Here is a 23,036-nt window from a genome sequence, read left to right on the forward strand (position 1 = left end):
GTCAGTCTATTTTCAGGTATCTTAATTTGTTAAACAGATGCATAACCCAAGTGTAATTTTTTGACTTGTCATCACAGGTCTTCACATCCTCAAATCTGTTCTCTAGTTCTTTTCCCTTGAGCCTCCTCTAGCACCTCTACACTCTGCTCTCTCAAGTTGTTCCTTCTGACTCCTTAGCTACCTGGCTGATGTGTCATGCTTGGGACACACCAACTCTAACAAAGATATAAGCATTTTCACTTCTCAATTGCCACACTTAACTTCGCACACAGTATCTCAGTCAAAATGGGGATGCCTGGGCAGCTGTACCCCTGGCCCCACCCAACCTTACCCTCTTCTGTGGTACTCCAGCATCCCCTGAACTCCAGTTGTCCTTACAGCCTTCCACAGGTCCTCTGCTGATAGGAGCAGTGGCAGCTGGGTGGTGTTGTCATCCCGCCAGCACTCAGGCAATCAGCCTATGCCCTGTAACCACAGTGAATGAAGGCATAAACAAGGACAACTGAATTGATTTGGTGCTGATACTCAGCTGTTGAACCAATCATCAGACTATAAAAGCAGTGAGGTGAATTAACAAAGTATTTTACATGTTACTTGGGAGCAAAGGCATTGTCTGTGCATGGTAAGGTTGCTTTATGGTACCTTTTAAAATGCTTTATGCTAGAGCAAAGCATAGTTATTCTAGCTTTACTAGAAGCGGGATTTTAAAATACATGTAGTTAAATTTTTACACATTCTTAATAACTTCAGTGCTACTAAATAAATAGATAGTGGATGTTCTAAATAGGTTTGCCTATTTGGAGGGAGTGAGGGGAGGGATGTCATAGTCGGGTTCCTTTTAGGTTGCTCATTCTTTTTTCCTTGTATTTTCAACACAGAGAAGTGAATGAATTCCTCATGAAAGGTGCTGTATGGACAACTCCTTTTTATCTTCACAAGTCCTGGAGAAACAGCAGTGGATTCCCCTGCCTTACTTCACCCCTAGGCTGGTCCTCTCCATGTGTCTCTCACATAAGGAACTGTTTGATTGCTCTCCATTTCTGTTTCGAAAATCCAAAGTAAGTGCTTCACAGGAGTGTTTTCTCCCCTTAGTTTTTCACTCATTCAGAGTGGTTGGTCATTGAGTAGGTATGATCAGGTCAGCAGATACAGATCTACAAATGTTTAGCTGATGTTGATAGCTTGTATTACCAATAAGTGTGCAATTCTACTAATGGTATCTAACAATCATTTTAAGTTAAAGTGTTTTCTAACCAGTAATATAACAAGTTGCCTAGAATTTTCTATATAAGGTCATATATTATAAATATGCCTTGATTCAGCAGAAATATAATTTTATAAAATCAAGTTTCTTCATGCTTTTAGTCTTGATGAATTTACAGTAGTGTTTTCCCTCTAGCAGGACTTGACTGAGATGGGATCTTTTGCCTTCCATTATAACAATTAAATTTCTTTTTTCACATTTTAACCAGTAATTTGTTGCAAAGCACTTTGATATGGTCTGCTCAGATGGAATACATTACAGAAGGATTTTATTGCTGTCAAAATGGCGTGAATGCTTAAAAACATAAATAATAATTCGAATTTAGAAATAACTTGGCTTTAGCTGGCTTTATGCTGTTGCTGCTCAATGCTGCACTGTTTGAAAGATTTGGTCACAATCTGGAACCCTCCTGTGCTAGAAGCTGTATTGACACTGGACAAAAAGGTAGCACTGCTCTGAAGTGCTTAGTGTTCCCACAAACCCTTGCGCAATTAAGTTGGAGGCTCCATTTGTTTGCTTGTTTTAATGCTTGCTCTGGCTTTTTAGTTCTCCTCTTTCATGAATGATAATGAAAATTTATATTGAATGCACATGTTTTAACTGCCTAGAATGCACCTAGGCAACTTGTAAAGGTGTTTTCCCCTGAAGTTAAGGAAAATTCTTCTCTTTACTTCTCTTTTTGCAGTGATTTCTTTGACTATCTTACTTTATGTTCTTAACATAAGTACCAAAAAAAAATGTAAAGCTGAATGAGGGTGAATGCCACTGATGAGTGACTAGAAGTATACTTCAAAACGGACATGGTCATACTCAACTTCTTCTAAGCAACCCTTACCTGACCTTCAAAACCAGAACTACAAAATATGACATTTTCAAATAGGGAAAAAAGTTGTGGTTGTTTCACTGCTAATACTTGTGTTGTGTGGATAATTGTTCTATAACATGGGAGGCAAAATTAGAAAGCCCAAGTCATTGGTGATAAGAAAGCAACAGCAGCTACAAACCTGCCACCGAGGAAATTTATAGCAGGGAACTGCCACAGAAGAGGGAAGTATATTCATGATGCTAGGGTCAATCTCATTGACTTTGTCTTGGCCCAAGCTATGTTTCCACCTGTTGCTTTCTATGCCTGTGAATTCCCCAAAACTGCCTTAAGTATGAAACAAATCCGTTTTGGTCTGCAAGCAGTACTTCAATCTTTTAGGATTGGGAATACTTGTTCTGCTTATTAATTTTGTGCTTTAGGTGAATTCATACAGATGGTGAGATAGGGTAAGAAGATTTATGTTGAGATTTATTGAGGGAGCCTATTTTTCCCCTCCTGGCTGACATCAATAGGGTTGTGTGGTCTATTCACTTTGTCACAAAGTGCACCCTGAGAAAGTACGGAGAGGGCCCTGATTGCAGTCCTGCCTTTGAACAGGTCACAACTCCATTGTTCTGGAACAATAGAGGTTTTATAAACAAAGTCTGACTAGAAAGACTGTGAGTTATGACACTACAAAGAGCCTTGCTGAAAGCAAAACAAGGCAAAAAAGAAACAGGGTAAGGCATAGAAAAATGCTGATAAACAATAAGTTAAGTCCCAGGTCTTGAGCAATGTATTGATGCTGGAGGAACTGTGCCACCTTACAGAATGCTGAGGTTGGTCTGTTAGTGTTTACACCACACAGGGCATGTGCTGTGTAATTACAGTGAAAATAAATGCATACACACAAGTACTTAAAAACCTGGTTACTACTGGCTTCAAAGGGATTACTTGTATGCTTCAAGTTAGGCATAAACTTAGGCTTCCTGTTGGGGACCTGAAAGAGGCTGTGGATGATGTCCTCTCCCTGCATTTTCTATCGCAGTCACCTCATGGTCCTTTAAGTACTATTTCCAATGGTCACCTGTTGCCTTTCATCATAAATTTAGCACTACCCCTGCAAACTCTCCCCTTGGCGAGGCCTGCTGCAGTTACTCGTGTGAAAGTATTTTTGCAATACTGGGACTTACTCTTTTGAAGCATGAATATCTTTTCACTTTGCAACATGCAGTACCTGGTGTAACAGGTGCCCGGTGTGTGTAGAGCAATGCAAGTGAGTTATGGGTGGCACAAGTGAAGGATGCTCTGGGAAATCCAGAGTATGAAAGGAAGCTTCTTGAATTCAAGCAGCTCATGTGTTGAAGGCATTCAGACTCGTATATATTTGAAATTAAAAATAATAAAACTATGATAATTTGGTTAATTTGTCTTTATGCACAGATATTTATGTGGTCTTTTTATCTAGGTATTATTCAGTAGAGAAAAAGTTATTAGCATTTTAATCCATCCCACCAAAACCAAGAAACTTTCCCTCTTTGGTACTAGCCTAGAAACACTTTTTTTTCCCCTTCCCTCTTGGAACTGTAGGTACCTGAAAAAATAAGCTCATATTACTTTGTTATATGAGCTGCTAAAGTTTCTAATTTTGGTTGCTAGTGCCCAGAGGACGAGTAATCAGTTATTAAGCTAATCAGCCTTATGTTGTAGTGCATCAGTTTGATGAGGTCAGTGTTAAAAATCTGGAATAAGTATTTGCAACCTTCCTGTGTTGGTGGAATGTAATGCTTTTCCATGTGAAGATGAATTTAACAAGCAGCTTTAATCCAAGACTGGGAGGAGAGAAGGAGGGGGGTCATGGCAGAAGAGATTGAAACTCCCTGTGTACTAGACTTCCACCCCATAGGTATGGCAAGAGATTATTACCAAACAAAGGATTCAGCATGTATTCCAGTAAAGCAGGTAGTCAGAATGTTAGGCAATAACAATTTAAGAAATGCCCCTTTTCTGCTCTCTTTTAAAATGCATCTAAAAATAATATCCAAGAAGGCCATATGCAACTTTTTAGAAGCATTATAGTGAACTTGCTCTCATTTGTTAATAAGTGGATAATGGAAGATTAAAAGTATCCTCCTGCTATTTTGTTTTGCTTTTTAACTAAATTTTAAATGGTGTTGGTTATTTGTTAGTATATGATGTCTACTTACTCAAAGTATGAAGCAAGGTTTTTAGATAAAAAGCAGGTAACTAGGACAGGACAGAAAACTAATTATACAGGAAAACACTGCAGTTCAAGTTTCTAGTAGGTGGAGCCCAGAGTCTCTTGGACTCATTAGTTCCAATGAGCATGTTTTTACTACAAAACTGGATGCCAGAGTTTCTGTATCAGGCTTGTTTGAGGTGGGGAACAGAGGCTGTCCAGGTTTATCAAGCTGAATTTTGCATTCTGCAGCCTTAACCAGTCTGAAGCTAATTAGCAGCCTCTACACAATAAGGCCACAAGTCATTAATCATAGGAGATGAGAGCAGTCAGCCCCCCATCCTTGACATTTCAAGAGAAGTTTTCTCTTGCACTCTTTTTTTTTTTTGTGATGGGGCTTCAAAAGTCGCAAGATTGCTTTTCATGGTCAATAGTGTGTGAAGTAGAAGCCATGTCTTGATGTGACAGACAAGGGACCACTGTTCAAAGACCTATTGGACTATTTTTTATTTCTTTCCACCACCCCCCCCCCCCCCCCACCCGCCAAATGCTGTCCTCTAATAGAATGGAGTCAACTGATGACTTTATTTGCTTTGAGTTGAAGCATAGTTCAGCTGGGAATAAAAAAAAGTTCTAACAAGTATGATTTTTGTTAGAGCAAAATTCAAGTTTTTTACAAAGCTGCTTAGTTCTTTTTAAAAGTTACAATCCTTTCTTATGCGCAGCTAATGAGGAATGAAAGTCCTTTTACATGCCTAATACAGTGTGTCTTGAAATCCAATGCTAACAGCTGCAGGCTAAGCACTAGGAAACTCTTGCAGGAAAAAAATATTACATTTCTTGAGGCTGTTGATCCAACTTCTTACAAACAACCTGGAGTAGTAAATTTAAATAATAGGTTTGTTTTCTTTAATGACACTGAGAATTAGATGATGTGTTATATTTTATTCTCTGGGCAGAAGATGTGTAATTCTATCTGTACTACTCCCACAATAAGGGACGGATGATGTCTGTATGCCTGATGCCTGTCTAGCAGGTCTTACTCCCTAGCTGTCCATAGCATGTCCTTGCACCTGTTGCATCACTGCTTCAGGCTGAGATGTTTACTACAATATTATGGCCATTTCAGAGCTTCTGGCTGGGACAGCTGTGGAGAGGAGGTGTTTTTATAAGTAACAAATATGTTCATACAGTCTTCTGTTGTTAATCATTGAATTTTCACTATGAGCAAAACTGTTTTGTTGAAGGATAGGTTTTAGAAATATTTCTTGAAGACCTAAATGTCTCCCTCAAGGCCTCTTTTTTATCCTATTGGGCTATGTCGACTTTGTTGATTTACTTAAGGAATTGGAGTAACACTCAGAACAGGTAATAGGCTTTTGTCTGTACACCTCTCCAGGAGTTCCTTGTTCTACCAGGCACTATACCAAATTCAACATCCATCCCTGTACCTGGAGTTGTCCACTGCAGACTGGGAGTGGCTTTTAGAAGGTGTTAGCTCAAGCAGCAAAGCTGTATGGTGACAAAGCACTGCACGGTGCTGCCAGCAGTCTGGGCACACTAAGATCAAGTGCTCCTCTATGAGCAGTGCCAGTTGTGCTTTGATTTGTTTATTTCTCCAGTTTGGAGAGTTAAAATAATGTTGAAAGGCTGTTTGGAGTTTTGTCATTGTTATGTTAGTTTCTTTTCCTGTTACCAATCCTTGAGATAAAAACTGAAAATGAGGAAAGAAAAGTTGTATTAGGAGGTTCAAACAAATTCAACTAGTGCTCTATCTCTAGAAGCTCGGCAAGCAGCTGTCTATAGCTGTAATATGGCTTTATGTTATTGCATTTACTTCTCTGAATCAGCAGTGGATTTGGTCCTTGTACTGCTGTTCTATTTCAGTAAGAATGGTGTCTTCAAGGTGCTTCTTGTGCATATTCTATACATCTGGTGAGGTCATGAGATGATCACTTTGGGTGACAACTGGGAGAAGATAAACCCAATCATAAGTCTATGGATGAAAATTTAGCTCTAGATAAGACTTCGGCATGAGAAGGCCTGTGTTTTGATGCCTGAATGGTGCACTTTTATGTGTTGTTTTCTTCTGGGACCAAGGTTGTGCAGCCCTGTTAAGTGCCACCTTTTCATTGTATTTTTGTTTTTTATCCCCTCCTTTAAACTTGCATATTCCCATGCTCACCTCTTACTTTCCAGTTCTCTGTTTCTGAAATGTGAACCCAGTGACATTCTAGTTTGAACCAGGCTTTCTATGCTGGCCTAAGCGAGCCTGGCAATTATGCATCCCGAAGGAAAAAAGGCACCATGCAGAAACTTGAGCAAAAAATTGGTATGAGCACTGAAAGAGCCATTAAATTCCTCCTGTCATATCAGTGAAACTGTACACACTTTGAAAAATTTCCCCTAATATATCTTTAAACCATAGACCATAGCATTGGTTATGGTCTACAGTATCAACTCTTACATTTCAATAAGAGGGCATTTTCTTTCTTTTTGTCTCTAATACAAGGGGTGGGGGAGGAAATATGACATGCATCTACATAAAAATAAATTTGTAGTGAAATCACATTAAGGATTTGACTAAGCCCACACAAGCAGAGAGTTAAGACTGATATTCTGTCATTACCTCAGTTCATTACATCTTGGGGTTTTGTTACTCATGTAGTTTGTAAGATCACCCACTGTCTGGAGAATCCTATACTACCTGGAAACAAAGGGAAGTGTTATGTTGTAGCTTTACCTCTAAAATTTTCCTGCTTTGCCAGCTTTCCTCAGTGTTACCATAAAACAGTTCCTGGTGACTTATATGTATTAATGGCATTAATTAAACTATCAGCACAGCTGAATGGGAGAAAATGCGTCTTCTGAACTTGTTTCTTGAATAGGAGTAAATGCCTCATTAATCTTAAGCATCAACCCAAGAAGACTGTGTTTGTTAGATAGAATAATAAATGACTTTACAGGAAATACACAATAGCAGATGCTGGAATGCATCCATTCATTAGTCACTGTGCATAAATATCCCCTTATTTCCATGAAGAGATATTTAATGGAGGGCCAGTCTGACAAACACACACAAGCTTTCACTCACTCACTGAGAAAACGGAAGGGAGAAAATGTCATACAAATTTGCCTGCTGAACACCAAGTATCACATACTGTATGTGTGCTTTTTCTGCTCCTTGCCCATCTTTTGTCAAGGCAAAACTGTTGGACAGGTTTTGAAAGCCCATAAGGCATTACAGTTATATCTACTTCTTGGTTGCAAAGTCTGGGTCACTGCTGTGTCGCTTGCAGGCAATCACCAACTTTACTCAAAGCCCAGTTGAGTGCCTGGTGAAGTCAAAGGAAGGCTATTTGCTTCAGAACCTTACAAGAAAATATTGTTGGGTTTGGTTTTAATCATTGCTCCCAAGATACTAAGAAACAAGCAAACAAGCCTATTTCAGTGAGTAATAATGAATGTAGAAAAAAAGAGTTGTTCCCCTCCCACAACCCTGCTGTCTGTCAGCTTTTGTAAGCTTATATGTACTTCCTAGTCTTGTAAAGTAACCGAGCCAATGAAACACCTCTGCAAACAGTGTATCTACAATTATTCAAAAGAAAGTGAAGTCTGTATATTAATGGTTTTGCTTTCCTCTCCACATAATTGGTCAGAACTGCTGTTTTTCTCAGATTGTTGATTCAATGCACAAGAATATTAGATGTGTTACAGGAATGCCTAAAAAAATTTTCTTGGTATGTGCAATTGTTCCTCAATGCACACTATAATGAAATTTAACAAAAGGATCAGATTTTAGCATAATTGTTCTTAGTTTGGATGTCTTAATGTGTTTGAGGTTTATAAGCCTAAATTGACCAGAACTAGAAAACCTGGATTTATGAAACAAATTCTTAAACTGGTGATTGCAGTGTGTACCAAAGGTATCAGTGTCCTATAACAGCACCCATCCCCATCAAGAAGTCTTCTATCTAAGCATGCAGGTGCCTTGTGCCAATGGATTCTTCACGGGTGTCACAGTGTTTCTCACTAGAATACTAATCAGGGTGCCTGGCTTTGGGCCTGCACAGACTCAGCCTTGTAACATAAGGGAGGACAAAGGTTAGTTTCTTATCCTGGAGGTTTCTTAATAAGTTTTGAAAAACTTCAATGCATGATTTGGTGAATCTTCTCATCTGAACTGAGAGCTTGGCAATGCTTTATGGTATTGTTAAGTCAAATGCTTTGGACCAAAGTTTCAAGCTGGGTGCTGTGGTAACTTGGGTGGTTATTTTTCTACTGGCCTAAGTTTTCAGTCTTCTCGCTCAGAAGTCCTACTTGCATGAACAAACATCAGTTTGCTTACAAAATTAGAGCCATAGATCAGCAGTGAGTTACTAACAAAGGAGAGGGAGGGAGAGTTTTGTTTCAAAGTAATATATAATGATAACAGCAGCCTAAATTTTCAGAAGTGACCAGTGATTTTTGAAATAGAAAGTACCAGAGAGCTTGCTGTTTCTGCACATCTGTCATCTGACTACTAGTCCCACTTCAGCTGGTCACAAAAATTACTGCTAGGCTGATAGCTCACTAATAATGACAGAAAATATTAGTACTTTATGAAGTGTGATGCAAATATAAGTTTCTAACCAATTTTTCACCATTAAAGATCCCAGAAGAACTGAAGAATTTTCCCTTTTGTGATTGTAAGATTTCCTTTTGGGGTAGCTTACATTTTTCCTGCATTATACTGGTATGGTTTCATGTGGGTAGGTACACCAGTACCAGGATTTATGTATTCACAGCCTTCAAAAATCTGTTCCATTGGGGTACTATAATTATATTTCTATCCTATGAGCAGCTACGTTCCTGTGACCAGCAGGAACCCTTTCAATATATACAACATTAAACTGAATTACCCCAAATATAACCACCTTAACATTGATTAGACAGATATGCAGGTAATAAAATATAGCATCACCCTCTTCTCCCAAGGGGTCATCCTGCTCAATGGTAGTGGGTTGTTTCCACTGTTGATCATTAACAGGTCAACTGTACTTGGAGCCAGAAAACTACTATTGGAAGAGAAAGGCAGAGTCATTCTTTACAACTGGAATGCTGGGTGGGAATCCTCTGGACTCCATCTGGAACAGCTTTGACCAAACAAAGGCCCCAAATCTGCTTTCAGTGCAGTTGGTGGGAATACTGCCACAGCATTCCTTAGGAGCAACATTAGGCTTCGATTATGGTCACAGCAAGAGAGTAGTATATGTACAGCTGCCAAAAAATATTAACAAATAATGCTAGAAAAGCTTGTGTCTGCTTTCATTTCTTTTTGCTTTTCTTTAAGGCAACTAGCAGAAAACATTCTCATCTGTCAGCAATGAGAGTTAAAATAAAGGTTTACTGCCCAAGCTCCATCTGCTTCCCAAGACAGGTTAGAAAAGTCATGGCTTTCAAAGTGCTCTGTGCCGCTTTCCCTCTTGCAAACACAGGATTGTGCAAGGGCCTCAACGGCTGCTGGTGCTGCCTGCAGCCCTCTGGGTGAAGCCCAGCTTTGCTGACTGCAGCCTGCCTTGCCCTTTCCCACTCCTCACCACAGGGTCTACCCTCGGACTGCTTGAGCTTTTCCTTTACAGCCAGGTATGCTGTTGGAGTGAGCTCAGCAAAATAATGGTACAAGGTGTGGAGAGCAGGGGCCAGACTATGGCCCAGTCTCTAAAGGGCCAAAGAGCACTGGCAAGTTTTGGAGAGTCCAGACATTCTCCTTATGCATTTGGTGCATCTGCTCTGTGTCCTGGGTATTAGTTCTGCCTGAACCTTTTTTAATTTCTATTTCACAGCATGTGTGCTCAGAACAACTTTCTGCTGCTGTAATCTTTGATGAACTAGCTTTGCAAATCAGAATAACCTTAACTTGGAAGGAGAAGATAAAGCAGAATTGTTGGTGCTCAATTCTTTCTTGCCTGAAACAAATAAATATTTAGGCAGACTCTAGAACTTTTTGGTTATTGAGAGGACTAGAAATTAAACAAAATATCATCAGTGGGAAAAATAAACTGCAGAAAAGTCTCCTTAAAACAGAGTGTGGACAAATTAATTCCATTAGATTAAAGGAAAAATGGCATTAGTTATGTTGTATAGCTTCCTACAGTTATGTTTTATTTACAGATATTGAAGTCATGTTCCTCAGGTCAACAGGTTTTTGTATAATTAATTTCAATGGAAGTATAGCAATATTTTAAAATGCTTTTTCTAGAGGCTTCCACAAATATTCCTTTCCTGTGAAGCCTTTTAGAAGGGACTATAACACAGATTTTCCTCCTCCGTAAAAATTAATTCAAGACAGTCAGAGATGTCTCTTTGTCAATTTTCTAGCTGTATAATCTCATCTTTAATGCTGACCACAGTGTGAAAGCTGAAGCCTTGAGTCAAGAGTGTTTTGTATTTTGTCCCATGATGTTTCTTCCATAGGCTCCAAAGGAGAGACCTTTCCCAAAGTGAAAAATGTGAAAGTATGATGCTGCTAGTCTAAAGGTAGATCAGGATAATCAGTGAGGCATGAGAAATAGAAGGCCAAAAGCCAAAATCAATGTTGCCTGTTCTTATGATTGAAAATGTTTTGTTGAGATCATGGTGAAAACATAAGCGTGTAAATAGCTGCTGACCATAAAGAGCTCATTGTAACTAGATTAAATGTCTTAGGTTTCTAATTCTATAAAGACTATTCAGAAGCATATAAAAATTAGTGAGTAATTCTAGACTGATCAGTATCTTTGCATCATACCAGCCATATCATAGGGAAGCAAATGTAAAACCAAATTATTCTGACTTGCAGGGTTTTAGATCTACTTTATTTTCACTTTGCAGTTGCAAAGTGTGGCACAAACTTCAGAGCAATTTAGAACAAAGCTACAGCATCTGTACAGTTTAGATGATTCACTCCAGCTACTCTAGAGCCATCAAGAGATTGTGTTGGATGTAGAAATTAGTGAATTTCATTTCATGTCTTTTGGAAATACCTTTCCAACTCCACAAAGTGGAGAAGAGTACATGTTTACTCACTCTGCCCTTCTCTGTGCTTAGAGGCAAGTATTTGCTGTCTCTTAACTGATCTGTCAGTTGTCTTTAAGGCAAACATCAGGGTACTATGAAACACGGAAACCAAAAACCATGCTTGGGGTAATGAAGGAAGAGAGAAGAGCCTCAGCTGAGCTCTTTGGCCTAGGCTAGCTTGCTAAGGTGCTGTAGGATATAAGGACCATCTGTAGTGCCTGAATACCTCAAAGAGAACATATGTGTGCAACCCCTGCTTGCTCAGCTTCAGATCGAGTAGGTGAGAGTCTGTGGTAGGGGTGTATCTAGAGGCACTTGAAGGAGGACTCCTACCCCTTAATTCGTGGCTCTTCAGTGACTCATTACATGGCTCAAAAAAATTTGTATGACACTATGTTTTTGATCTTTATATATAAGCAAATAAGCATTCACTCTGCATATTTGTTTTACATAGGCAATTGGCATGCACGATTAGCTGTGGTGTGCTCTTGCAAAGAAACAAAGAATAGCAGCTGTGCATGGCATGGTATCAGTTGCAGGCATTACATATTTGCATGCAGAGTGCTGACACTGTGATCTTGGTGTGCTGTGCTTTACATCTTGATCCCACCTCTGCTTTTAAGTGCATATCTATCAGTCTAGTTCTGCTGGCTGTCAAGCAGTGGGTGAGCCATCCTCTTGCTGTGTCTGTCCACATTCTAGAGCTAAATCCTCCCACTTCTGCCCTAGGAGTTCAAGGACTGACACAATTCACACCCCTGATGTGAAATCGTGAAAGATGAGGCACTCTGGTTCTGCATCTCCCCACTCCACCCCTCATGCAGCACAGAAGCACAAACTAAGCCTGTGACTGAGTCACATTTTGACTTGAATTCAGCAAAGCACTCACTTGGGCTTGATCTTAAGTGTGTGGGTAATCTGCAGCTATTGAGCAACTTAAACACACCATCTTTAGGGGACACTAAGCATGTGTTTGGATACTGAAATGAGGTCTTGGGGGTTTTTTAAATAAATTCATGCCTAGCTATAAGTACAAACAAATGCTAACGTACATGGTTAATGATGCTCTAGCTGGAATTGCTCATCCTTGCATCTGTACATCAGAGTGTGATTTTAATTAGAGTTTAATTATTTTTTTCATTTATTTTCTTCAGCAAGTAAATTTATACCTTGCTGTAAGTTTTCTTGGGAGTATAAATTAAAATAACATTAATAACATTATATTTTTCCTAATTTGTGTATCTGCACTTATTTATCTGGGGTTTTTATTACTCATAATGAAGTATGTTTGAAGAAATTGGGCAACTAATCTATGTACAGAAGAAAATAATGCTAAACAATATCGTTATAATAATGAGAAGCTGTTTCTGATTTACTGAATAGAAATCATAATATAAATTTGTGATTAGGGTTTTTAATATATTTTAAAAATTAATTTCATGGACAGTTGCCTGCATAATAAGCATTTAAGTAAAAAAAAATTCTGAGTCTGACCCTGGAAATGAAATTGTTCAAATATTATATTGAGAATTTTTTGTTCCAAATTCACATGTTAATGCAACTTAATGTCAACTTAACTTATAATTATTTAATAATTCATTATGGAAATTAATCTCTTCTGGAAGATATTTGTGGGGAAAAGTTTGGTTTGAGAATTTTTACAAACTTAGAGAAGTTGATTGTCCAAATTTTTCTATCAGAGTGAGTTATTTCTTAGACATAATGTCATACCCTAAATAACTTAAGAATTTGTATTTCTGCTGACACATCTTGAGTCCAAATAAATATTTTTAAATCTTTTATCAATATATGAGAAAAGTGGAAAACCAGTATGAGCCTCACTGTGTACAGCAGAAGCTACAAGCACAGGGAAACAAGGGACAATGAATTCACACAAAGTGACCAATAATTTGAATGATCACATTTTTGCATGCTTTACTTAAAATGCCTTAAGAAGTCAGCTTATCTGTACTGGACATATATTAAATTTTTATGCATCTTTTTTCATTTTTTACCACTCTGTGGATTATTTCAAAACTTTGCCAGCATCCAGATCACAAAGGGCAGTCCTTTTGTGTTACTTCTGTTCTGTAGTTGTGAGTTACTTCACTCTGCATGCCTGAATCAACTGGCCCTCACTCCTCTGAAGCATCTAAAAGCTCACAAGACATTTTCTCCTCTTGTTTTTCAATTTTCATATATTTTTGGATGGCTGCTAATGATGTTGGACTGAGAGTCTTCTCAGATACACATCGCTCAGAGCATGATAAATAAACTATCTACTCCACTGTCCTTTAGTTTCCATATTATAAAAAAATATTTTCTTAGGTTTTACTTTTGCCCTCTTTCCACTTTAATTCTTTCTTGCATCTCCAAAGTATCAAGACTTGCTGCAGAGTTAGCAAGTCATTTTCTACTTTACCTCCCACATGGCAAAGTGCCTTGCACTGAGACATGATGTGTAGTCACAGACTGCCTCTGCAGAAGGCACAGGATTCTTGTTGCAGGTGTCTAATGGTGGACTAGGTACTGAGGGATTGGAGGTGCTGTGAGGTGCCAGGGACTAAAGCTAATTGTTATGATTGCTTTTCTGTTTGCAGACTGTTCTTAGACTGGAGGATGTCACTGAGTTGAGTAATGTGGCTTCAAATAGTGAAAACTTTGTTAGGAAGGTGATAACCAGCCCAGCAAGGTGCACAGTTGGTATTTACCAGGATTGTGTTTTCTGTTCTGCATGACCAGAAAGTGATGGAAGCATGGGTGATGAACTCTGCCTTGTAATTTTAGAACTCTGTTAGAGTCCTTCTTTGACTGAATTCCATGTTTTATTCCTCCAGGCAGTCACAAAGTTGACTATGAAATAAGTGTGTTGCAATGATAACCTTAGACTTAACAAGAGCCTGTGTCTCCTATAAGTGGCAAAGTATTCTTTCTGTTTCCCAACTTGATAGATCCATTAAGCTTTAAGTCTCTTCAGAATAGTGTAACACAGAGCAGAAACTGGCTAAACCAGGTTTACAGAACTTTTGCAAATGTTTTAAACATTTTCCCTTTCTAAGCCACACAAGTCTTGCCTTAGGCACCGTTCCTAAAATAAAATTAGGCTTCTGAAAGATTTATTGGCTGCTTTTGGAATTCAGCGTAGTTGTCTTTTGCTTGTTCACATAATGAGGCAGTTGTGAAACTCTGACTCAGGGGTGAACTAAGCCCTCTTCAAAATGGGGACAAATGAGAATGTGTGGTCACACATGTAACTTCGTCATAGAACTGAGTCTCTGTATGCAGTACAGAGTGGGCTAGAGAAGGGTTTTGTGCAGCATCCCCAGCTGCCTGCTCTATCCACTCCTCCTGTATTCACTGGGAGGCCTGCTATAGTCTACAGGTACTCATGAAACAACTGATGCTATATATGGAGTAAGGAGCCACAAAAGCAAGTGGAAGCAGATCTGTGTGGTCCCTAATGATGACTGCCCTGTCCCCTGACACAGCTTGTTCTTGCCTGTAGTGACATTCTGATCTTTCTTATTTAATTGCCCCGTGTTGGCTCTGGTTCATAGTGGGGGGTGATTAGAGAACCATGTTTCCCTGCTGTGTTAAACAGTCTTGTCTTAACTGAAGTGTACCCAGTGCCTTGCCTTTAGTGTTGTACATGTCACACAGGAAAAGACTACAGCAGCATTTGAAGCTGTTTCAGTTGATTGGAGCTAAAAGACCAGAACTTCCTGCTGCTACTGCCACTCCCAACTCCATGCAATTTCAATGGGCTGTTTTGCTGAAATCAGCCCCCCTCTGGGTTGTTTGCTCATCAAAACTGGTTTTGCGATATAGAGGCCATCAAATGCATTTCAAAACATGGAATAAGCTTCAAACTACATTCAGGAAAGGGTGTATATTTGTGCACAGCCTAAGATGCTTTTTCAGTGAAGTCTTTCAATAAACACTCTGAAAAGTGTTGGTTTTTTCCTAAGCAGTGCTTGCCAGAAGATTGATTAGATTCAGGTGGCTTAAAGGAAGTAAAACTGTTTCTACACTGCACCTAATTCTTTCCTTTTGTCTTCCTGTGCAAACACAAATAACTAATGCAGGCAAACAGTAAATTGCAGTGAGCGGTGGAAGTGCTAAATGGTAGCAACACTTAAAACATTGCTGAAATTCAAAAGAGCAGCTGTTAGACATTTAAACCTATCATTCTCTTCTGAACATACATCAAATTTACTTCATAGCACTGTCATAAAAATGTATGAGAATGTAAATGCTTGAGTGACCCATTAATCTTTTGAGTAGTAAACATAAAATCTTCTTAACCTCAGTGATGATATAACCATACTTTATTTTGAATGAAGGCTTTATCATAGAAGTGAAGATGTTCTGTGTCTTTCTGTGATGTAGAAATAAGAGCAAATTAATATTAAAGTCTGATGTCTATGAAAAGTGTGCCATTATATTGATTGCAGTATGAAGATATATGTAGTGAACAAAGCTACACTCAGTTTCTGATGAGTACAGAAAATCTAATAATAAATACACAAAGAGCATAAGCTCGTTACTCATTGACGACAGTCACCAGTCTGATGCTGTTATCATCATTATTATTTACTAACTAACTCAATAATGAGTGTTTGTTCTTACAGAATTGTCCATAAAACCTTCCTTTTTATGTGTCAAATGATAAACCTCCCATCTAAGCTGTCTTTGTGGTGAAAAGACACCCTTAAATATTGAAAGAGTTGGTTGTTCGTTTCCATGCATAGGCCAGTCAGTTTGTCTCAACCAAGCAAAACTGCCATTTACATCATGGTGAATTTTGCTTGAGTATGGACTTGAAAACAAACCTGGCTCCAATTTGGGAACACTCCTATTTGATTTATTCCAATCCTTCTATATTCCTTCCACTGCTCTTGAAGCCATGTTTGAAAAACACTGACTAGCCTTTAAAGGCAAAAAGTACTGCTCATGAACAAACTGCTTCTTACTGAAGAGCTAGATTTAGCCTTGATATAAGTAGGAGAAATTTCATTACACTTCTGAAGCTGTCCAGTTCAAAGCATTGTGCCCAGAGGGTAAAAAACTGGGAGAGTTGGAAAACTTCTATTAAATAATCAGTTTCATCTTCCCATCCAGCCAGGATTGTTTCCAGCAGTACACTGAGATTTCTTAAGCAATGGGACTTCGTGTGTGGGGAACTTAATTTATTCATAAGTCATTTGAAATATGTCCAAGTAAGCCTGGGAAAACTTACGTCCGTCAATTCCTAATGATATTTAGAGATGGAGGTGATTCCAGTGGAGAAAAAAAGAAAGAGAGAAGCATAAAAATGATAAACCAGTAGTTTGACAGACTCAGATGAACTGTACTGGTTTAACTAAAGATGCAAACGAGCTACCAGGCTACATACTCCATGATAGGCAGAATAAATTATTTAAAAAAAAAATTTTTTTTCTATAAAAAATTGCTACTTTTGAAGGACACTATATCATGTTAACTTTCACTTTGAGACAAAGTTTGTCCTGGTGAACAACAAACTACAAGATGTAGGGGCCTTGATGATGAGTCAAAAAGATTATCTGAATTCGAAAAGCTTACCTTACCTGAAAGGTAGGTTGCAAAACTCAAGTCATGGGACAGAAGCAATACATCAGAAAGTAGTCAGGCCAGACTTTCATGTGTTTTGGGACGACCCTTCCAAAAACATCATTAAAATCAAATAGAAATATCATTGGCATGATTAATGTAGTCTGTCTTGTCATCTTCAATATTTGTATTTAAAATACCTTATTACTTCTGCAAAGGTTTGGAGGAAAGGGCCGGATGAAGGAAAATTGTTGAGGAGAGCTGGGGTTGGGTAGCAGACCACAGCTCAACCAGAGGCATCAGAGGCCAGGCTTACAGTATATGCACTTGTACTGTAGCACAAAATTCTACAAAGTCAGGTCCCAGCAAATTGGAATGAGCTGGTCTGGGTAAAAGGCTATTTAGGGAAGTGATGAAAAGGTAAGTAACAAAACAAGTTTTTCTGCTAGGTTCCTCAAACCTTCCCACACCCTAGACTTGCACCTCTATTTCACAGTCTGAGAGAAAAGGGGAAAAATGTCTTCCCATGCAATGCACTCTTCCTTTGCCACAGCTTGGAATGTTGTTGCTCCCAGCAACAAGTTCAAAACAAATAATACTGTTCTTTATCTGAGGGTAGCAGAATCAATTTTGCCTACAGAACTCTAACAAAACAAAATTTCATTCCTCAATATTACACTCATTACTTTCATAAAATCAGAGTCAGGATAGTTCTGAGTTGACTCATGCTTTTTCAAGTGATTCCTCTTACTCTGTTTTGGCACCATGTGGTTAATTTGGGTAAGAAATTAGGAAAACATGGTTACATGTTACGCTGAACATACATATAAAGTCTGTGGAGTGCTGAACAAATTGCATTGTTGTAAAACAAGTTTTATAGAAGAATAGCTACTCATTTTGACTTTGTCTTCCCAAAACTGTTCAAGTGTATATAATGATGTTGCAGTATTCATGGTGGATGTAACTACATTCCTGGGGAAATTCCTACAAATCTTTCACTTTTTGAAAAAGCTTGTATGACTCATAGCACCTGCAGGATATGGCTAGAGATATTAGAACACCTGCTGGTGAGGTTAGGGACAACTTGAACATACTTGATGAGGCACTGTGAGGTCTAAGCCAGAACTATAAATAAGATGTCTCTGAGATTAAGACTTCAGTACATGAAGGAAATGCAAAAGACTGGGCCTTAACAGGTTCTAGAGGTAGCAACGCTGATACAAGCATTGAAGAGAAGCAGTTCTGCCTTCTATTTATCAGTGTTTTACTTCCTGTAAAAGAGGGTTTCTCACTGCTTGGTGGTGCTATTGCAGTCCTTGAGAGGGCAAGCAAAAATATTGCTCTTACTGGAATGACACTCATGAGTTCAACAGCATATTCCTTAACCAAAAGCAAGGTTAGCTTGCAGATAACAAAATAGATCTGACCCAACAAGCCCTTACTAAGATCATATTAATAAATGACAAAGCTGTCTGAATTTTGATACCAATCTTTCACACACACTGTAATTGAGACAGAGGTTTGATAGCCAATGTATTCATGAGCCTCCACCTGGGCACATCAGAGCTTGCATGAATCTTCTGTACAGACTCTTGTGATATGTGTTTATTGAAGGTATGCATATTCTTCTGTTGCTTATCAAAAAGAGAACTCTAGTTTAGAATGAGCAGTGGTACTTAAAATGTGCAACTCTTCAGATAAATGCTTTCAGTAGACTACTGTGTCATCCTGGAAAGAATTCCCTCTTTGTGGCAGTGCATGTAAGTGTAGAGACATATGCCTGATGCTTCCTGCTGGAGCCAGGCTCATGTCACTGCACATTACTTCTTCAAGCAGTGTCCAAGTTCTGCTGAAAGATGGCTCTGTGGCTCTTCCCCTCAGCACACTTCACAATGGAAGAGCTCTCTTCAAGAGCTAGAAGTTGCCTCCTCTTCCCATTATGAAATCACACAATTCTCCCACACTAATGCATATGTGAATGAAGGATCAGTTTAATACACACACACAGAGCTGTCAAAATGTCATTGCAACTGTGCAAAGTTATCCTTCTCCTCTCAGATGCTCTCTCCAAAGTGCCACAGGTTGAGGACTCACTCACGGTATCTTGTCCCTTGCTGAAGCCACAGAGCATTGCCGAGAGGTGTCTAGGGCAGTGCACACAGCTGGAGTGGTCACTCTGGGCATCCTGCCTCATAACTGTGAGTGAATAAGGCAAGTGAATAGGGAAGAGCTTTTGATTTCTTTTAATTAAGATGGGGTTTATATGAGTTCAGAAAAGACTGAACATCACTGACATAAAGATACTGTCTAAGATACCTCCTTGGACATACAAGTCTCCATAAAAATGCAGATGTTTCTCTCAGCTATGCATTTTCAGTAGAGTTCTGATTTTCTGTTTATTTTTTGATTACCCCAAGCAAGCCACATCAATGCAGACAAAAACCCGGATGGTCCATAATGTTCTAGAGAAGAGCACAAAAGGAAACTTTTTTCTCACCCTTGCATATGTGTTCTTCATTCCCACATTGTAGGAAGGACCCATCTTTTCTTGCCCATCTCTTTTACTAGCTAATATAAAAAGTTATTGAATGCATTGACTGTCTTGAAGCTCTTGATAAATACTACTCCATGGGGTACTTAAAAACTGCTGTGACTCCCTGTTGAGTATCAATTCCTTTTTCTTTTTTTCAGACATTTTCATTTTGCTTGTGGGTTTTTTGCTTGTTTTCTAGTCACCTTCTAGAGTAACTCAAGACAATGAGTTAGCAGAATATTTTGATTAGATAAAGGGAATGTTTCTTGAAGGCAAAGAAGCCTGTAAACATGAAAATTTAGATCAGAAAACTGAACCTTAAGAGTTAGACCTTTCTAGTCAGGAAAAAAAGACGTATTTAAAGTTTGAATTCAAAATTTCTCTAAACTCAGTACCTCTCTTTCTTATCATATCTTTTACTATGGAATACTTGGAAACAAACTATTTAAGACCAATAACTCTGCAGAAAGTACATAGTTGGAAAATGTGAATTACGAGTAAATTAGAGAAAAATCACTTTCTGCTGGTGTGCAATTTGCTAGAATACAAAAAAGAGATGAAATGTATTGAATATGTTACTTGTTATGAATTATTGTCCATTACAAATTGATGTCCTGCTCTTATCATGGATCTGAGCCATATAGTATTTATCATTTTCTCTTTCTGTCCAGTTCATTAATATTAATTTTTTCAAGTTTCTCCTTACTTGCAAAACTTTCTTTTTCAAATTATACAACATCTACAGCTAAGTAGAAATATTTGTCATTTGAGAACATAACATAAAGATATCTGAAGAGTGAGATTGGGAGACAATTGCTGATTGTGTGTCACCAATGCTGCAAAATTTAGAAATGCTAAATCTGAAATATAAATCTACAAAATGTATTGTAAGGCATAAAATAGCTTACCAAAACAATTAAGCTACTCAGACCTACCATTCAGCTGAAGAAGTAAGTTCCTGTTTATGATTAGGAGCACATTTTTAAATTGCTCTTGTTTGTAAGCAATGTGCTGAGCTACTGTGGCATGAGAAGATAACTATATCCATCTGTACAATTCATATTTTCTCTGTAGGGGATAAATATTTTTGCATGGACTGGAGAGCTTAGAATATGTTTAGAAATCAATTCTATAGGTTTCTTCTCATAAAACAACCAAAACCCAAACCTACAAAGGGGTGACCCTTGCCCAAATCCATCTTTCAGGTTTTAAGGGTTAAGGTTGAGCCTTTCAAAAGCCCATTCTAAAATGAGAGGATAGCATAGCTAATTTGACCATCACTGAAAAATATGCTCATAGCTTGAAGCCAAAAGGTGCTTTTTTTTTCCCCACTGGAAATCAAGAATGGCACAAAGCACACACTTGAAAAAGAGAGAGGTTAGCAGTATCTAGATTGTTCTAACCACATGGCCTTCCCTTGCAGAGCCATTGCATCAGAAGTATGGCTGGCTGGGTTGTTTCCAGATTCTTCTGACCAGATTCTTCTGATCAACCTCTTCCAAGGAAATTGGATCCTCTGTAGTGACAACTTAAAATGCTTTGCCCAGATCAAGGCTAGTTCACTTAGTGAATTGAGCCACCTTTTATAAAATGGATTTGATTCCTGTCCAGAAGATCCATACAAAGTCTATATCCTGCTAGTCCTGAACTCGTAAGTGAATCTAATTCCATATATGAAAGTGAGTTTTGCCAGAAAGTCAGAATCAGGTTTAAAAGTGAAGCTACAGACCGAGCTATTGGGACCGTGGTGTGAGAAGGATCAGGCATGCAAACTGTAATTCAGATGGGGCAATGGGTAAAGTTTGCAGGTCTGAAAGCTTCTAGAAGATATGGAGGCACCAATTTCCATGGCAGTTGCATGCTGAAATTAAACTGGTGTTATGCTAGTAAAAAATCCTTGGTCATTTTCACTTCCTCTAGTTTGCTATGTGTGGGTATCAATGGGAAGCAGGTGTTGGAATCAGCCTGTAAAAAAGAGAAGTTTGCAAATGTTGTTGCACTGACAGCAGTTCCAAACCATGCCAACACTCTTAATTGCTGTTGCTCTCTGAGTGCTTAGTCACTCTGTTCCTGTACAGTCACTGAACAGCCTCACTGTCTACTAAATGCTTATTTAATTTGTTGTGTCCCTAGCATACTCTAGAAATTCTGGAAAATCATTTGCAGAGGTAGGATATGAGCCATCAGCTGACTCCACTGGGACACGACTCCTTAACTTTTAGATGTATGTACAGATAAAAGTCCTTCCATGAGCAATTGTTTCCAAGTATAAGGGTGTATGAGTGAATCATTCCTCACAGTAATGACAAAACACAGTCCCTTGTGAGCCAGCTAACCCTTATATGCTCACTATATAAGATGCAATTTTTTTCAGCTAAAACTTAATGGGGAATCTGGGGTACATGTAATGTAATTCCTCAGACTGGAATTTGCTCAGAACTTTTTGCAAGAGCACAGTGGAATTGGCAGTCATCACATTTGTCAGGATGTCAGCTGTGCAAGACGGCATCCCTTTAACAGGTACTAGTTTAGTAGTGGGGACATTTATTAGGGTTTATTAGTGATTCAGAAGGGGAAAATGCTTCTAAATTAATACCTTTAATCATTTCTTGCTACAGCCTGCCTTTTCCCTAGAATGTTCCCAATAAACACATTGACCCAATTCTCTCTAGTAACTTCTCCAACCACAGCAATGGCTCAGAGAGAGCCATCAGTTGTGATTTGACCTGTATTTGTCAGTGCAGTGTCTCAGTGCACTGGGACTAGAAAGGGAAGGAATGAATACTAATATTTCAGTGTCACAGAGAAGCCTGCCTATCCTGTTCTTTCTTTCAAGATACAGATATTATGAAGAGATGTGGTGATAGGCAGCAGAATCTCATTTACCTGTGCTTGAGCCACAGTCACATCTTTGCAGTTCTTGTGTTGATGACTTGTAAATCTATTAGCTGAAAGCATGTTCCTCTTCTGGGGGGAATGGCAACAAAAGTGACGGGATTTTTATTTGATTTCTATAGAGATATAAACACCAAAATGTATACCTTGTTAGACCACACGAAATTTTAAGGCAATGAAACTCTTGGAAGTAATCTTGAATCTCTGCCAAAAGTAAATTTGGACTACCTTGTTCTTGGGAGATTTTTTCAACTTTGGCTAAACAGTCATCCCCTAAGCAGACATCTATGTCTGTGAAAAAGTCCATGATTGGACTACCTGTGTTGAGCTTGTAATAAAAAATACATAATAGAGGGACTCTTACATTTTAAAGTGAGCTTTGAGGATTTTAGCTTCAATGTCATCTGCTGCATTTATGGTCACTATATCCAGCTACTCTAGGACTGTGTCTAAGGACATCTTAGAAATTATGGCTTTGGCCAGGGAATAGTTCATCAGTTAGTTCTCTTCTGCTTCAAGCCAACCATCAGTGCTGTAAAATTTGGATTAAAATAAATTTCAACAGAATGGATGTCAATCGGTTGAGTGTGGAATAGTTCAGAAGTCCACTCTGAAGTCTCATACACCACCTCTGGCAGAAAACTTTTTTTGCCCCTTCCCCTTCAAATTATAATATGACTCTCCCACCCTCCTCACCCACCTATACTGCACAGAACTAAATGAGGTTTTT

The 23,036-nt window shown here is 38.6% G+C and overlaps 1 long non-coding RNA gene across 3 annotated transcripts in view; it reads left to right on the forward strand.

Moving 5' to 3' along the window:
* Window positions 1–23,036, forward strand: part of LOC125329728 — an 85,168-nt gene that overhangs the window by 24,864 nt on the left and 37,268 nt on the right. For all 3 annotated transcript variants that reach the window (XR_007205245.1, XR_007205244.1, XR_007205246.1), the window contains exon 4: window positions 879–1,058. This is a non-coding gene — a long non-coding RNA (uncharacterized LOC125329728). The remainder of the gene's footprint in view (window positions 1–878; window positions 1,059–23,036) is intronic.

The sequence above is a fragment of the Corvus hawaiiensis genome, chromosome 8, assembly GCF_020740725.1.
Source record: "Corvus hawaiiensis isolate bCorHaw1 chromosome 8, bCorHaw1.pri.cur, whole genome shotgun sequence".
NCBI classification, from domain to species: domain Eukaryota; kingdom Metazoa; phylum Chordata; class Aves; order Passeriformes; family Corvidae; genus Corvus; species Corvus hawaiiensis.